Source organism: Odocoileus virginianus, chromosome 7 (assembly GCF_023699985.2).
Source record: "Odocoileus virginianus isolate 20LAN1187 ecotype Illinois chromosome 7, Ovbor_1.2, whole genome shotgun sequence".
In the NCBI taxonomy this organism is placed as follows: domain Eukaryota; kingdom Metazoa; phylum Chordata; class Mammalia; order Artiodactyla; family Cervidae; genus Odocoileus; species Odocoileus virginianus.
The window spans coordinates 30,654,529-30,672,615 of record NC_069680.1 but is presented as its reverse complement, the minus strand read 5'-3'; the positions used below and the strand labels follow the sequence as shown (position 1 = coordinate 30,672,615).

Genomic DNA, 18,087 nt, shown 5'->3' with positions numbered 1-18,087 from the left:
TGAGCCAGTGTCTCCTGGAGGCTCTGAAATCCCCCCATCCAGGCTGGGCCAGTGTCTCCTGGAGGCTCTGAAATCCCTCCACCCATTAAGCTCAGCAGGTGTTTAGGTGTGCATGCGACACTAACACCGTGGGCATACAGGCGGGACTGGCGGCTGAGCGCTTGCCGGCAGCTCACAGGACGCTGAGTGTCGTACAGACTCTGCAGCAGCCCTATGGCAGAGGAGAGCTGCCGCCCAGCACCCCCCAGGTGAGCGAGGGTGGGGATGAGGGAGCCGTCCATGACCACAGAGCTGGACCCCAGGGTCCCAGGGCCCATGTTCTCATACGCACCTCCCAGGGGAGTCATGCACTGAGTCTCAGCTATGCTGAACCGCTGCTTCGGTTCCCGGGTGTGAGTCATCACATGGGCGTGGCAGCACAGGAGGAGATGACAATGGAGCAATGAACTGAAAACAGGCCGTGAGAGCAAAACATACTTTCATTTACAGAAAGCTTTAAAATTATGCAAAAAAAAAAAAGCACATTACCTTTCTACTTCTGCAAACAGATTACCAGAAACTTAGTGGCAAAACACAGCACCAATTTCTTATCTCCAGAGTCCACAGGTCAGGAGTCCAGGGCAGGGTCACCAGGTGAAGACCAAGCCCTCCTACAGCAGTGGCTCTCAGCCTGCTGACGCTCAGAGAGTCCTCTTACCTCAGAGGCTGTTGGCAGGATTCATCTCCTTGAAGGACTGGGAGCCAAGCTTCTCTTGGCCACAACCAGGAACAGCTCTCAGCTCAGGAAGGCCGCCTGAGGTTCCCTGCTGGTAGACCTGCTTCTCACCACCTAAGAATGCTTGGTCAGAGAGGTGGGCAGATGCCTCTGCCTCTGACCTCAGAACCCTCTGTAGAGCACAGCTAGTTAGGACAGGCCCACTCTAGAATAATCTCCATTCTGATCAGCTCAGTTGATTAACGACCTTCTTTACATCTGCAGAAATCTTCTGCCATAATTGTGGGAGTTTTATCCCATCACGTCCACAGCTCCTACTCACACTCAGTCGCCTTCAACTCTTTGCAACCCCATGGACTGCAGCCCGCCAGGCTCCTCTGTCCATGGGATTCTCCAGGCAACAATTCCGCAGTGCACTGCCATTTCCTTCTACAGGGGATCTTCCTAACCCAGCGATCAAACCCGGGTCTCCTGCACTGCAGGCAGATACTTTACCATGGAGTCGCCAGAGAAGCCCCGTGTATTCCTTTTACAAGTTCACTCTCAGAGAAGGGGTCATATAAAGGGGTGGATCAGTGAGGATCATCTAGAATTCTACCTACCACACACATGAAGCCATTTAGAGAATGAGAGCCATGATGAAAACTGAGGAGCCAAGAAGACCCCAGCTATACAGAGACATAAAAAAAAATAAGAGTGAGTGTTACCTGAGTGTTTCTGAGATGGAAATGTAAAGTCATTTCCTCCAAGTTTTGGTGTTTTGTAAGTCTGTATATATATACATTAATGTCATACATTCACGGGGGCAACGATTTGCTACTCGAAGGACACTACGCCCTTCTGACAATTTCCTTGGGGTTTATTCCCAGAATGTGGGTACTCTGTTACAAACAGTACAGCAGCTGTTAGCAACTGCTCCTTCTAGCCATGGTGAGGAGCAGGGACAGGGTTTTCCCTCTTGCTTTAAACAAGCAAAAAAGAAAAAAAAAAACAGGAAAAATGTATAAGCATTGGTTTTCCAGACACTGGACATCAGACGGTGAGGGTCAGTAACCTGGGAGATGGGCAGCAGACAAGGAGGGTGCTGAGACTGTCCTGTCTGACTGCCCAGAGAGCTTCCAGGCTGTGGCAAAGGCAGAGGGAATCTGGGCAGAGCCAAGACGACTCCCCAGTGGAGGAGATGGAGGCCCTGTCCAGGGAGAGCAGAGGGGTGACAGCCTGCATAAGAAAACACACAAAAGGAGAGCCGCAGGGATGGGACTCCAGCGATGAGCAGAGGGCTGACCAGCAGATGCTGAGGAGGACAGAGACACACCAAGATTAGCCAGAGCACTACGCGATAACCAGACTCAGGAAGGAAGGCACCTGCTTTCACCAGGTGCAGACACCACAGAGCTCACAGGACACTAGGGCTATTCCTCAGGAGTCTGGCCTCAGCAGTGGGGAGCCACGAGTGCTGAACAGGACTCTAGCTCAGACTGACAACTCTTATGAGCAAGACCCCTGAAAGTGTAAAACAGTCAAGCTGTTCAAAACCAATGATAAGGAAAATCTGTTCAAAAGCTGGGTGTTGGGGGCAGGGGTGGGGCTTGCAATATCTGAAACAAAAATAAGGATGACAGCAGATTTCTGATCTTAAACAATGCAAGTCAGGAGATGGTGGAACAAGACCTTTAAGAAAAAGCTATCAACTTTAGATTTTGTTCTCAGCAAAAAACTTTCAACTATTAAGATTAAAATAGTTTTCAGACCACAAAACTAACAATTTATATATATACACACACATATCCATCTCCAGGGGATTCCCCACTGGAAGAAACGTTCAAGTCCTGCAGGCAGAAGGAAACAGACTCTAAAATGGAGAGAAAGGATGTGGAGTAACTGGGACTCACACACACTACTGGGAGGACAGCAAGATGACACAGCTACTGAAGAAAATAGTTTGGTAATTTGTGATGTTTGTTAAACATCCATTGATCATATGATCCACTCAGAAGTGAAATAAAAGCGTGTCTGTACAAAGACTTATCAGTTCAGTTCAGTTCAGTCTGTAACAGTCCAAACTGGGTGGAACCCCCACTATACAACAGATTCGGGATAAACACATCTTATACCCTGAAATGGAACACTATCCAGAAACAAAGGAATCAATGACTTACCGGTGCACACAACATAGATAAATCCAAAAATAAGCATGCTGGAAAGAGGACAAATGGCATAGTTCCACTTATAAAGCTCCAAGATTCTACATGTATTAAACATACATGACATATACATAGTCCATTATAAACTTTCAGAAAATGCAAACTGATGTGTAGTGAAGGCAGAGACATGGGGATGCAGGAGCAGGGTGGGAAAAAGAGGGGTGTCACAAAGGTGTAAGAGGGGTGATGGTGACATTATTTTGATTGTGCAATGCATGCCCAATTATGTCAAACCATATACTTTAAACACAGGTACTTACTTTCTAATGTCATTCAGATCTCTAAAATACTGTTTTTGAGAATCTAAATACATTATAGAGTATGCCCCCTGTGGCCAACTATAATCATAACACCCAACAAGTAGTTCTATTTTAAAGAAAACCCAGCTCATCATTCCCAGCTCCATTATCTGCCTCTATGTTACACAACAAGCACAGTTTCATGCCCACTCCGACTGTTAAAACCCAAAAGATGATAACCAGCACAATACCAAGTGCTGGTAAGTAGGCAAAAAAACATGCAACCCTCATGCTGCTGACCGCTGCTGTTGTTTGGCTGCTAAGTTGTGTGTAACTCCTTGTGACCCCATGGACTGCAGTATGCCAGGATCTCGTCCTTAATTATCACCCAGAGCTTGCTCAAATTCCATGTGCTTTCAATCGGTGATGTCATCCCACCATCTCGTCCTCTGTCACCTCTTTCTCCATCTGCCCTCAATCTCTCCCAGCATCAGGGACTTCTACAATGAATCAGCTCTTCGCATCAGATAGCCAAAGTATTGAAGCTTTGGCATGAGTCCTTCCAGTGAATATTCAGGATTGATTTCCTTCAGTATTTATTGGTTTATCTTCTTGCTGTTCAAGGGACTCTTAAGAGTCGTCTGCACCACAATTAGAAACCATCAATTCTTCAGCATCAAACCTTGAGCCTTCTTTATGGTCCAATTCTCACAACTGTACACGATGATTGGAAAAACCATAGCTTTGACTATACGGACCTCTGTCGGCAAAGTGATGCCTCTGCTTTCTAATCCACTGTCTAGGTCTATCATAGCTTTTCTTTCAGAGAGCAAGCATCTTTTCATTTCAGAGCTGCAGTCACTGTACACAATGATTCTGGAGCCCAGTAAACTCTGCCACTGTTTCCCCATCTATTTGCCCTTAAGTGATGGGACTGGATGCCGTGATCTTAGTTTTCTGAATGCTGAGTTTTAAGCCAGGTTTTCCACTCTCCTCTTTTACTTTCATCAAGAGGCTCTTTTGTTGCTCTTCGCATTCTGCCATAAGGGTGGTGTCATCCGCATATCTGAGGTTATTGATATTTCTCCCAGCAATCGTGATTCCAGCTTGTGATTCACCCAGCCCAGCATTTTACATAATGTACTCAGCACAGAAGTTAAATAAGCAACCCCATCAACTGTACAGTTCATGGAATTCTCCAGGCTAGAATACTGGAGTGGGTAGCCTTTCCCTTCTCCAGGGGATCGAACCCAGGGATCGAACCCAGGTCTCCCACACTGCAGGTGAATTCTTTACCAGCTGAACCACAAGAGAAGCCCAAGAATACTGGAGTGGGTAGCCTATCCCTTTCTCCAGCACATCTTCCTGTCCCAGGAATTGAACTGGGGTCTCCTGCATTGTAGGTGGATGTTTTTACCAACTGAGCTATCAGGAAAGCCCAGTTAAAGAAGCAGTCCTTTTGTTTATTTTTCAAAGAAACGATTTTGAAGTTCCTAAATCTCAGTTTTGATAATTTAAGAATATTTTCTTTCTTTTGTAAATGAACATATTGCGAATGTGGTTTCTTAGAGGCCAGAAGGATAGAAGTTTACTTTCGTATTTTCCTGTAAGTAAGAGGGCTTATTTATTTTGAATAAATAGTGACTATTTAATTTCAAAAAAAAAAAAAAAGAAGCAGGGTGACAATATACAGCCTTGACGTACTCCTTTCCCAATTTGGAACCAGTCCATTGTTCCACGTCTGATTCTAAATGTTGCTTCTTGAACTGCATACAGGTTTCTCAGGAGGCAGGTCAGGTGGTCTGGGACTCCTATCTCTTTCAGAATTTTCCAGTTTGTTGTGATCCACACAAAGGCTTTAGTATAGTCACTGAAACAGAAGTAAAATGTTTTTCTGGAACTCCCTTGCTTTTTCTGTGTTCCAACGGATGTTGGCAACTTGCTTTCTGGTTTCTCTGACTTCTCTAAATCTAGCTTGTACATCTTGAAGTTCTCAGTTCATGTACTGCTAACACCTAACTTGAAGGATTTTGAGCATAATTATCTTGCCTGGAGAACCCCATAAACAGTATGCTGCTGATAGGAATGTTAAATGGTACAGCTGTTCTGGAAAACTGTTTGGCAGTTCCTCAGAATGCTAAATATAGACTTGCCATCAGTTCAGTTCAGTCGCTCAGTCGTGTTCAACTCTTTGTGACCCCGTGAACCACAGCACGCCAGGCCTCCCTGTCCATCACCAACTCCCGGAGTCCACCCAAACTATAGAGCCCAGCAATTCCACTCTTCAGAATCTACTCAAGGGAAATGAAAACATATAGGCACACAAACTACTGCCCATGAATATTCACAGCAGCATGATTCACAAGAGCCAAAACACCCATCAACTGGCAAATAGATGAAATGTGGTATATCCATGCCATGGAATATTGCTCATAACAAGGAATAAAGTATTGAAATATGCTTCGCATTTATGAACTTTGAAAACATTTAAGTGAAAGAAGCCAGGCATAAAAGGCCAAATACTGAACGATTTCATTTATGTGAAATATCCACAACATTCAAATTCAAAGAGACAGAAATAAACTAGTGGTTGCCTAAGGCCAAGAAGAGAGGAAAGGGAGTGGCTTCTAATAGGTGAGAAGATCCTATTTTGGGGTGGGATGTGCTAAAATTAGACTGTGCTTATGATGTACACAACTATTAAAGTCCACTGAACTGTATACTTTAAATGGGTACATTTTCAGTTCAGTTCAGTCGCTCAGTCCTGTCCAACTCTTTGCGACCCCATGAATCGCAGCACACCAGGCCTCCCTGTCCATCACCAACTCCCAAAGTTTACTCAAACTCATGCCCATCGAGTCAGTGATGCCATCCAGCCATCTCACCCTCTGTTGTCCCTTTCTCCTCCTGCCCCCAATCCCTCCCAGCATCAGGGTCTTTTCCAATGAGTGAATTCTTCGCAAGAGGTGGCCAAAGTATTGGAGTTTCAGCTTCAGCAGCAGTCCTTCCAATAAACACCCAGGACTGACCTCCTTTAGGATGGACTGGTTGGATCTCCTTGCAGTCCAAGGGACTCTCAAGAGTCTTCTCCAACACCGCAGTTCCAAAGCATTAGTTTTTCGGTGCTCAGCTTTCTTAACAGTCCAACTCTCATATCCATATATGACTACTGGAAAAATCATAGCCTTGACTAGGTGGACCTTTGTTGGCAAAGTAATGTCTCTGCTTTTATATGCTGTCTAGGTTGGTCATAAGTTTGCTTCCAAGGAGTAAGTGTGTTTTAATTTCATGGTTGCAATCACCATCTGCAGTGATTTTGGAGCCCCCCAAAATAAAGTCTGACACTGTTTCCACTGTCTCCCCATCTATTTCCCATGAGGTGATGGGACCAGATGCCATGATCTTAGTTTTCTGAGTGTTAAGCTTTAAGCCAACTTTTTCACTCTCCTCTTTCACCTTCATCAAGAGGCTTTTTAGTTCCTCTTCACTTTCTGCCATAAGGGTGGTGTCATCTGCATATCTGAGGTTATTGGTATTTCTCCCGGCAATCTTGATTCCAGCTTGTGCTTATTCCAGCCCAGCATTTCTCATGATGTACTCTGCATGTAAGTTAAGTAAGCAGGGTGACAACATACAGCCTTGACGTACTCCTTTTCCTATTTGGAACCAGTCTGTTGTTCTATGTCCAGTTCTAACTGTTGCTTCCTGACCTGCATGCAGGTTTCTCAAGAGGCAGGTCAGGTGGTCTGGTATTCGATCTCTTTCAGAATTTTCCACAGTTTATTGTGATCCACAGAGTCAAAGCCTTTGGCATAGTCAATAAAACAGAAATAGATGTTTTTCTGGAACTCTCTTGGTTTTTCGATGATCCAGTGGATATTGGCAATTTGATCTCTGGCTCCTCTGCCTTTTCTAAAACCAGTTGAACATCTGGAAGTTCATGGTTCATGTATTGCTGAAGCCTGGCTTGGAGAATTTTGAGCATTACTTTACTAGCGTGTGAGACGAATGCAATTGTGCAGTAGTTTCAGCATTCTTTGGTATTGCCTTTCTTTGGGATTGGAATGAAAACTGACCTTTTCCAGTCCTGTGGCCACTGATGAGTTTTCCAAATTTGCTGGCATATTGACTGCAGCACTTTCACAGCATCATCTTTCAGGATTTGAAATAGCTCAGCTGGAATTCCATCACCTCCACTAGCTTTGTTCGTAGTAATGCTTTCTAAGGCCCACTTGACTTCACATTCCAGGATGTCTGGCTCTAGGTGAGTGATCACAGCATCGTGATTATCTGGGTCGTGAAGATCTTTTTTGTACAGTTCTTCTGTGTATTCTTGGCACCTCTTCTTAATATCTTCTGCTTCTGTTAGGTCCATACCATTTCTGTCCTTTATTGAGCCCATTTTTGCATGAAATGTTCCCTTGGTATCTCTAATTTTCTTGAAGAGATCTCTAGTCTTTCCCATTCTGTTGTTTCCCCCTATTTCTTTGCATGGATCTCTGAGGAAGGCTTTCTTATCTCTCCTGGCTATTCTTTGGAACTCTGCATCAAATGGGAATATCTTTCCTTTTCTCCTATGCTTTCACTTCTCTTCATTTTACAGCTATTTGTAAGGCCTCCTGAGACAGCCATTTTGCCTTTTTGCATTTCTTTTCCATGGGGATGGTCTTGATCCCTGTCTCCTGTACAATGTCACGAACCTCTGTCCATAGTTCATCAGACTCTCTATCAGATCTGGTCCCTTAAATCTATTTCTCACATCCACTGTATTGTCATAAGGGATTTGATATAGGTCATACCTGAATGGTCTAGTGGTTATCCCTACTTTCTTCAGTTTAAGTCTGAATTTGGCAATAAGGAGTTCATGATCTGAGACACAGTCAGCTCCTGGTCTTGTTTTTGTTGACTGTAGAGTGTTTCTCCATCTTTGGCTACAAAGAATATAATCAATCTGATTCGGTATTGACCATCTGGTGATGTCCACGTGTAGAGTCTTCTCTTGTGTTGTTGGAAGAGGGTGTTTGCTATGACTAGTGCATTCTCTTGGCAAAACTCTTATTAGCCTTTGCCCTGCTTCATTCCGTACTCCAAGGCCAAATTTGCTGGTTACTCCAGGTGTTTCTTGACTTCCTACTTTTATATTCCAGTCCCCTATAATGAAAAGGACATCTTTTTTGGGTGTTAGTTCTAAAAGGTCTTGTAGGTCTTCATAGAACCGCTCAACTTCAGCTTCTTCAGCATTACTGGTTGGGGCATAGGCTTGGATTACCATAATATTGAATGGTTTGCCTTGGAAACGAACAGAGATCATTCAGTCATTTTTGAGATTGCATCCAAGTACTGCATTTTGGACTCTTTGGTTGACTATGATGGCTACTCCATTTCTTCTAAGGGATTCCTGCCCACAGTAGTAGATATAATGGTCATCTGAGTTAAATTCACCCATTCCAGTCCATTTTAATTCGCTGATTCCTAGAATGTTGCCATTCACTCTTGCCATCTCCTATTTGACCACTTCCAATTTGCCTTGATTCATGGACCTAACATTCCAGGTTCCTATGCAATATTGCTCTTTACAGCATCGGACTTTGCTTCTATCACCAGTCCCATCCACAACTGGGTATTGTTTTTGCTTTGGCTCCATCCCTCCATTCCTTCTGGAGTTATTTCTCCACTGATCTCCAGTAGCATATTGGGCACCTACCGACCTGGGGAGTTCCTCTTTCAGTATCCTGTCATTTTACCTTCTCATACTGTTCATGGGGTTCTCAAGACAAGAATACTGACGTGGTTTGCCATTCCCTTCTTCAGTGGACCACATTCCGTCAGACCTCTCCACAGTGACCCGACTGTCTTGAGTGTCCCCACACGGCATGGCTTAGTTTCAATGAGTTAGACATGACTGTGTAAAATATCTACGTATAGTATAAAATCAGTAAAATTAAATATCTCATGCAAAAAAAAAAAGAAGGTAAAGATGAAGAAGCATCCATACATGCTTAATTAAATGTAAAATCTCCTGATTTTTATGTGTGGGCAATTAAAATTTCAGATGCCTGCCAGGCCCCCGATAGGCAGGCCAGATAGGACCTACCTGTGCCATCCCACTAGTGGAGCAGGAGCTCGCCGGTGTTCGGGGCTGTGAACCAAAGCGCACAGTTCTCTGGCTGCTTCCCTGAAGGAACCTCCTAGCGACCGTGCTCTCTAGTCCCACCGCGGGGCCCGCCCTGCCCGCCTTACAGTGGCTGCATGCACCCCGCCCCGTGTGCTCCCCCCCAAAGTCAGCACTCTGCCACCGCTCCACACACATGCTGCCTTCTGCTCTGCAGCGGGTTCCCTGGCTCCACCTGAGGCCGAGTTTCCGGCTCGGCCGGCCAGCTTCCACCTCAGGGTGTTGTGCGTGTCCTCTGAGCCACACCGACACACAAACACATCACATATCCCCCCTTTCTCCTTCCAGCTCTCCAGAGCAAAGTCCAGGGTTAGTCTGTGGGGCCTCACACACACAGCAGGCCCATGAAAGGTGACGGAATACGCTTCCCTCGCCCAGAGCAGAGACAGCACTGGAGTGGGGAGGGCAGTGCTGCTAGTGCAGACGGGTCGGCACACAGACCATCACACGCTCACTCCAAGGCCACACAAGCAGCCTCGCTCCCTGTGCGGAGAGAGGGATGCGGTCAGACACAAGCAGGAAATGCCGAGACACAGTTAGGGGACTGGACCAAAACCACGCAACTGGGTCGCCATCTGTCAGGAGGAAGTCACACGGCACCACAGCAGGGAGAGTCTGTTACCCCTTCAGCCTGGAACTACACGAGCAGCAAAGGGTCATCCCAAGTGTGTCCGCAGCTCAAGGGAAAAGATGCAACAGGAAAGCACCTGCCTTACAAAAATATCGGACTGGTGAATAATTAGCTTCATTTTTAAGTTTCCTTTATACATTTCCAAGGAACCCCAAAAGATTACCTCTAAAAACGGTGAATTAGGTCCTCAGATGGTAATGGGTCTTTTGCTGTCTTTATTTTTATGTTGATTTTACAATAATTGTTTGTTGTTAGATTGGCTAAATGTTTAGCCATTTGAATTTCCATCTGATGTTAATTTAACTTATTACTACACGTTAAATCAAGCACACCCAAGGCAGTTTCACAAGAGCTCCCAACACATTGTTTACTCTGTCTGTCCTTGTTTGAGGGAGCCACGCAGGCCTCTTTTTTCCCTATTGTTATGGAGGGAAGACAACCTTGCAGAAAGATATTTTTTTCCCTCAAGATTGTTCATCTTTTGTGTTAGCAATCTGTCTTTGAGGAAAGATAGAATAAAGCCGATATTTAGGTATATCAAGTGATTCAGTGCAAACATCTCTCAAAACCATGATCAATATTCTCATGTTTTTAGGACTCTTTTCAGTCATAAATATCTTTCCTCTAAGAAAGAAATAACTCTCTTTTCGGTCAACAGTTCCTGCAGTCAATATGAAGTCAGCAGCAGCCTTACCAGCACGGTAGGCCCGGGTGCGTAGAGGGACCGTGTTTTCACTGGAGGGCCAAGACAGGATGGTGCATTGAAACCTAAGTGCTTTACTCAGAAAAGAAAAACTGCAAAGAGAATATAAATACAGCAAACAGGAACGATGGGGAGAAGTTTTTTATTCTGAAGCATTAACATCATTTGCATTAACCATTATCTCACATCTTACTTTTTCCCTCTCAGCTTCACCAAAGAATAAAAGATTGATTTTATCATTTGAAAATAAATGTGTAACAACCTTTTACAAATTAAAATCTAAATAGCTTGCAGAGGTTATAAGGAAAAGGAACTTTTAAAAAGCACACAAATGTTTTAAGAAGTTAATGCTAGCCAAAATATATCCAGTATTACATTACTTATAATCTTTTAAATGCCTGCCAGCTACCTATTGGAAGAGGAAAGTTATGATCAATACTCTGTACTGAGTTAACAGGAATCACAACCCTGCAAAGGTCTTGTTTAAACAAATCCACCAGTAACACATCCCTTCTCATCAGCTCAGTCACAAACCCCATGCACAGGGCTGCTGCAAGCCCACCAGTGGGGGGCAGCCCTGAGCACACGGTCAGCAAGAGGCCTGCAGGAGGAAGGTCATCCGGGAACGACCACTGCCGGCCACCGTTAGAAGGACGCTCTGAGTCCTCTGTAAACAGTCTTCCAAAACTCGTGACAGAAAAGGAACCATTTAAAACAGATGTTAAAAAGAAGCCTCCCCTGTCCTGAGCAGGCCAGCACGTCCCCTCAGCAGCCGTGATTACGCGCTGAGCCATCTCTGCTCCAGTTCTTTGCGGGCCGTGTTTTGTAGACAGGCACAGTGCCGCCCACAAAATGCCAGCATGCGGTATAAATTAAAGAGAAAGCCGCCCGGCTACACTTTTCGTATTTGTTTTAATTTGAAAGGTTGAGGCTGTTGGAAGATAAACAGGTGCTTTAAAATATTTTGCCAAAGAATCTACTGAAACAATTTTTGTGTGTGTCCACATCACCACGAAGTACTGTGAACATTATCACAAAGATTTTATGACACTTAGAGACTGTCCTCAGTGTGTAAACAGAAAGAAAAGTAATTTTTTGTGGGGGGGGGGGGGGTGTGCTGCACAGCATGTGGGATCCTAGTTCCCCAGCCAGGGATCGAACCCATGCCTGCTGCATTGGAAGCACAGAGTACTAACCACTGGGTCACCAAGGAAGTCCCGAAAGGAAATACTCTTCTTAACAGTCTCAGAGATTCTCATTCTGAGAAGAGTCTGCATACTGGCAAGTAGCCAACATTCTCATGCTGACATCTGGACTCTGAGTGCCTGCATCTTTGTCCATCATTTCATCAGAAATCCGTTTCACTCAAGCCAGACGGAGATGGGAGTAACACGAAGGTGACTGACGTGAAACACAATCTCTTTGGTGGAAGACACCACCAAGATCCGGGTCATCAGGAACTGGAGACGACGTCCTACCCCCTAGGAAACGGAGCCCCATGGGTGACGGCGCCATGCCTGCAACCCCCCCACCTGTAAAACACAGCCCACGGGCCGGCCCTGTCATGGCACCACAGGACCTCAGAGGTGCAAAAGCAGGACTGAAGCCACGATGATCAAATCTTAAGAAATCTGCTGGAGGGCCACACCACCAAAATGTTCTCCATGCACAGGCCAGGCCACCAGCCAAACCCAGTGGTTCCGCTGATAACGATCACCCCCCTGATGCAGCTGCTGACCAGAGAGCATCTCTTTCCTCACATGGGCGTCACACATGAACACCACCACGTGGCACTGTGACGGCCCTGAGTCAAGTCCTACTAGAACTCAGCAGTGGCCACACGGGACCGGTCAGTGGAAGGATGCTTTTTTCAGAACAGCAGCTACAGCTCCTAGAAACATCACTGTGTGAGAAGAGGGTACGTGTGTGTGTGCTCAGTAGTGTCCAACTCCACGACCTTACGGACCACAGCCAGCCAGGCTCCTCTGTCCATGGGATTTGCCAGGCAAAAATACTGCAGAACACTCCAGAACCCTGTTTTCAGGGGAGGCCGTGAGACCCCATTCTCAGCAGACTGTATCAAAACTTGGGCTCTGCCAGAGCTGTTTCCTTCCTCTGGCTTTAAAGTTTTTGGGTTCTTTGACAAGTGGGTCTTTTGCACCTACTTTCAAAAGGTCCCGGCTGCCCTCTGGAGAGTTGAAGGCACCTGAAGCCTGGGCAGCCTGGGAGACGGGAGGTGGGGCATACTTCAGAGCCAGTCCTCAGAGGCCACCAGGCAGGCCTGCTGAGGAAAGTCTCCTCCCAGCACTGAGCCCCATGCACAAAGCCGCCCCAGGACCAAGCAGTGCAGAGAGCACCTTGCGGGCTGCTGTCTTTTTACTTCCATCGGCCACCTTATGAGAGAAGAATGGTTATTCCTGCTTTATTGAAAAGAACACTGAAATGGACAGGCTAACTTTCCCAAATCACAGGCTGAGCTGTACCCTCAACTAAGATCCACAATATTAGCAAGGTGAAATACGACTCAGAGGAAGACATGTAATATTAAGACCCTAAAAGAAGATACTCAAAATTACCAGCCACTCCTTTAAAAACAAGGATACCCACCTAAGATAAATGTCTCTCCTAAGGATAACTAACAAAAATGTCTCAGTGACTGTATTCTATGACAATTCCCTAATGCCTTAGAAGTTCTTCCAAGATGATGGAGGTGCATCTCACTACACGGCAGAGGAAAACACCCATGTGTCATGAAGCCTAGTCAGCAACAGCACAAGCTGACACTTGCTCAGGGCACTCCCAATTATAGTTTTCAAATTGAGGACACAGAAACGGAAATCAGAAATAATGGTTGTTGTTTTTTTCCTTCCATTTTCAAAAAAGTCCACCTAATCTTAATCTCCTGTTTTAATTGAATGTGGAAAATTATGATATTTACATCATCACTCTGTAATCTATTATGTTGTTGCAAAGTAACTGTGGTTTTTCATTGCTGAACTTTGCCGTTTGATATTGGAATTCATTCTTAAATAAATGTGGTTTATGTTATGCATCAATTTAATGCACATTTCTTGCTTTTTGTTTTTTTTTTGCTAATGACTTATTACTTGTTGTGTATTTTATATTTATTTTAAACTAGGGAAACGATGCTAGACAAAAAGTAAATTCAAACAATATTCTTATTCAAGTTCAAAATGGGTTGTAAAGCAGTGGAGACAACTCACAACATCAAAAACACATTTGCCCAGGAACTGCTAATGAAGGTACAGTGCACTGTTGGTTCAAGAAGTTCTGCAAAGGAGACGAGAGCCTTGAAGATGAGGAACATAGGGGCTGGCCACCAGGAGTGGACAATGACCAACTGAGAGCAATCATCAAAGCTGACCCTTTAACAACTACACCAGAGTCACCAAAGAACTCCATGTCTGCCATTCCACGGTCACTCGGCATTTGAAACAAACTGGAAAGGTCAAAAAGCTCAGTGAGTGGGTGCCTCATGAGCTGCCGCAAATCCAACAAAAACTGGTCATAATCAAAATCAAATGGCCATCTTCTTTTATTCTATGCAACAACAATGAGCCATTTCTCGAGTGGATTGTGATGTGCAACAAAAAGTGGATTTCTTTTTTGGACAACGGACAATGACCAGCTCAGTGGCTGGACTGAGGAAAAGCTCCAAAGCATCTCCCAAAGTCAAAGCTGCACTACAGAAAGATCATGGTCACTTTTTGGTGGTTTGCTGCCAGTCTGACCCACTACAGTCTTCTGAATTCTGGAGAAACCGTTACATCTGAGATTTACGCTCAGCAAATCGATGAGATGCACCAAAAACTTCAATGCCTGCAGCCAGCACTGCTCAACAAAAAGAGCCCAATTCTTCTCCACAACAACGCCCAAGCACACGTCACACAACCAACCTTTCAAAAGTTAACGAGCTGAGCTGTGAAGTTTTGCCTCATTCACTATATTCCCCTGAATGCTCGCCAACGAACTATCACTTCTTCAAGCATCTCAACAACTTTTTCCAGGATAAATGCTTCCACAACCAGCATGAGGCAGAAAATGCTTTCCAAGACTTTGTCGAATCCTGAAGCACAGATTTTTACAATACAGGAATAAACAAACTTATTTATCACTGGCAAAAATGTGTTGATTGTAATGGTTCATATTTTAACTAATAAAGATGTGTTTCAGTCTAGTTATAATGATTTAAAATTCATGGTCTAAAACCACAATCACTTAACACCAAAGGCTTCCCTGGTGGCTCAGACGGTAAAGCATCTGCCTGCAATGCGGGAGACCCGGGTTCGATCCCTGGGTTGGGGAGATCTCCTGGAGAAGAAAATCGCAACTCACTCCAGTACTCTTGCCTGGAAAATCCCATGGACGGAGGAGCCTGGTAGGCTACAGTCCATGGGTTCGCAAAGAGTCAGACATGACTGAGCGACTGTCTTGAACTTGAAAGGTATTTAAGTCATCTTAATATGGTCCCATCCCTTCATGGGAAATCGATGGGGAAACAGTGGAAACCAGTGACAGACTTTATTTTGGGGGGCTCCAAAATCACTGCAGATGGTGATTGCAACCATGAAATTAAAACACACTTACTCCTTGGAAGGAAAGTTATGACCAACCTAGACAGCATATTAAAAAGCAGAGACATTACTTTGCCAACAAAGGTCCACCTAGTCAAGGCTATGGTTTTTCCAGTGGTCATATATGGATGTGAGAGTTGGACTGTGAAGAAAGCTGAGCACTGAAAAATTGATGCTTTTGAACTATAGTGTTGGAGCAGATTCTTGAGAGTCCCTTGGACTACAAGGAGATCCAACCAGTCCATCCTAAAGGAGGTCAGTCCTGGGTGTTTATTGGAAGGACTGCTGCTGAAGCTAAAACTCCAATACTTTGGCCACCTCATGCGAAGAGTTGACTCATTGGAAAAGACCCTGATGCTGGGAGGGATTGGGGGCAGGAGGAGACGGGGACGACAGAGGATGAGATGGCTGGATGGCATCACCAACTCCATGGAAATGAGTTTGAGTAAACTCTGGGAGTTGGTGATGGACAGAGAGGCCTGGCGTGCTGCGATTCATGGGGTCACAAAGAGTCGGACACGACTGAGCGACTGAACTGAACTGAATCATTCCAACAGATTAGGATGACTTAAATCATCAAAACTTACTTATGGGCTTCCCTGGTGGCTCAACATAAAGAATCTGCCAGCCAGAGCAGAAGAAATGGGTTCAATCCCTGGGTCAGGAAGATCCCCTGGAGGAGGAAATGGCAACCCACTCCAGTATTCCTGCCTGGGAAATCCCATGGACAAAGGACCTGGCAGGCTACAGTCCATAGGGGTGCAAACAGTTGGACACAACTGAGTAACTGAACACACAGGCACACACACACAGAAAGCAGCTTTAAAAATGAAGCTAATTTGCTATCAGGTTAAAAGAGTCCGTGGTAGCGATAAGATGCTTTATGTGAGCCTCATGGTAACCACAAGAGATCAAGAGAGTAAGAAAGGAACAAAGGAATTAAAAAACAACCAGAAAACAATCAATAAAATGACAACAGTAAGCCCATAGCTATCAATAACTACTTACAGTATAAATGGACTAAATTTTCCAATCAAAACACATAGAAAACCTAGACGGACTTTTTTTTAAAAGACCAAATTATAAGCAGTCTTTAAGTGATTCACTTCATCTGTAAGGACATACAGATTGAATGTAGAAGGATGGAAAAGATAGTCCATGCAAATGAAGCAGGATTAGCAGTACTTAAGTTACACAAAGTAGATTTTAAGCCAAAGACTGTAGCAAGAGACAAAGGTCATTATATAATAAAGGGGTCAGTTCATCAAGAGGATATGATATTTGTAAATACCATGCATCCAGCATAGGAGCACCTAAATGTAGAAAGCAAATATTAACAAATCCAAAGGAAGACACACACAACAATACAGTGACAATGACGTTGCTGTTGTTCAGTCACTAAGTTGTGTCCACCTCTCTGCGACCCCATGGACTGTAGTATTTCAGGCTTCTCTGTCCTTCACCATATCTTGGGAGTTTGCTCACACTCAGGCCCACTGAGTCAGTGATGCCATCCAACCATCTCATCCTCTGTCACCCACTTCTCCTGCCTCAGTCCTCCCCAGCATCAGGGTCTTTTCCAATGGGCTGGCTCTTTGCATCAGGTGGCCAAAGTATTGGAGCTTCAGCATCAGTCTTTCTAAAGAACATTCAGGGTTTATTTCCTTCAGGATTGACTGATTCATTCTCCTCACTGTCCAAGGGATTTTCACGAGTCTTCTCCAGCACAATTCAAAAGCATTAATTCTTCAGCTTAACTCAGACAATAACAATAGGGACTTCAATACCCCATTATCAACATTTCTGTCTAGATCACCTAGATAGAAAATCAGTAAAGAAATATTGGACTTAAACTACACATTACAGCAGATGGCTCTAATAGACATTTACAAAACATCCCACTCAACAAAAGCAGAATATACATTCTTCATAAGTACACATGAACCATTTTCCAGAATGGATCATATGTTAGGGTGAAACACGAGTCTTAATAAATTTAAGAACAGTGAAATCACATCAAGCATCTTTTCTAACCACAATAGTGTGAAACTAGGAATCAATTACAAGAAGAAAATGCAAAGTTCACATATATGTGGAAATTAAACAACATACTTCTCAACAGATGAGTCAAAGAAGAAATTAAAAGAAATAAAGTATCTTGAGATAAACGAAAATGGAAACACAACTTAGCAAAATTTATGGCATGCAACAAAAGCGATTCTAAGAGGGAAGTTTATAGCTCTCAACACTTACATTAAGGAAAAAAGATCTCAAATAACAACCTACTTTTACACTTCAAGGAAGCAGAAAAAGAACAAACCAAGTCCAAAGTTAGAAGGAAGAAAACATACATATCAGAGCAGAAATAATAACTAGGGACTAAAAAGATAAATAAAAAAGGGGAAACTAAGATCTGTTTTTTTTTTAAGAGATAAAAAATATAAACAAAACTTTAGCTAGACTTACCAAAAAGAAGTAGGCTCAAAAGTTTAATAAGGAGACATTATGACTGATACCACAGAAATACAAAGGGTAAGAGACTATTATGAACAATTAAACAAAAAACTGAACAACTGATTCGGATTTCTGGAAACTAACAACCTATCAGGACAGCAGCATGAAGCAACAGAAACCCTAAATAAATCAATTACTGGGGAAGAGATCACGTCAGCAACCAAAAACTTGTCATCAGAGGAATGTTCAGGACAAGATGGCCTCACCAGCGAATTTACAGAACCAGCAACAGTCCTTTTCAAATTCTTCCAAAAAACTGAGGAAGAGGAAACATCTCATTTTATGAGGCAAGCATTACCCTGATACCAAAGCCA

The 18,087-nt window shown here is 44.1% G+C and overlaps 1 protein-coding gene across 3 annotated transcripts in view; it reads right to left on the bottom strand.

Annotated features, from left to right (window-relative positions):
* The window catches only part of MGMT (O-6-methylguanine-DNA methyltransferase), a 277,591-nt gene that overhangs the window by 161,614 nt on the left and 97,890 nt on the right, over positions 1–18,087 (bottom strand). The window lies entirely within an intron of this gene.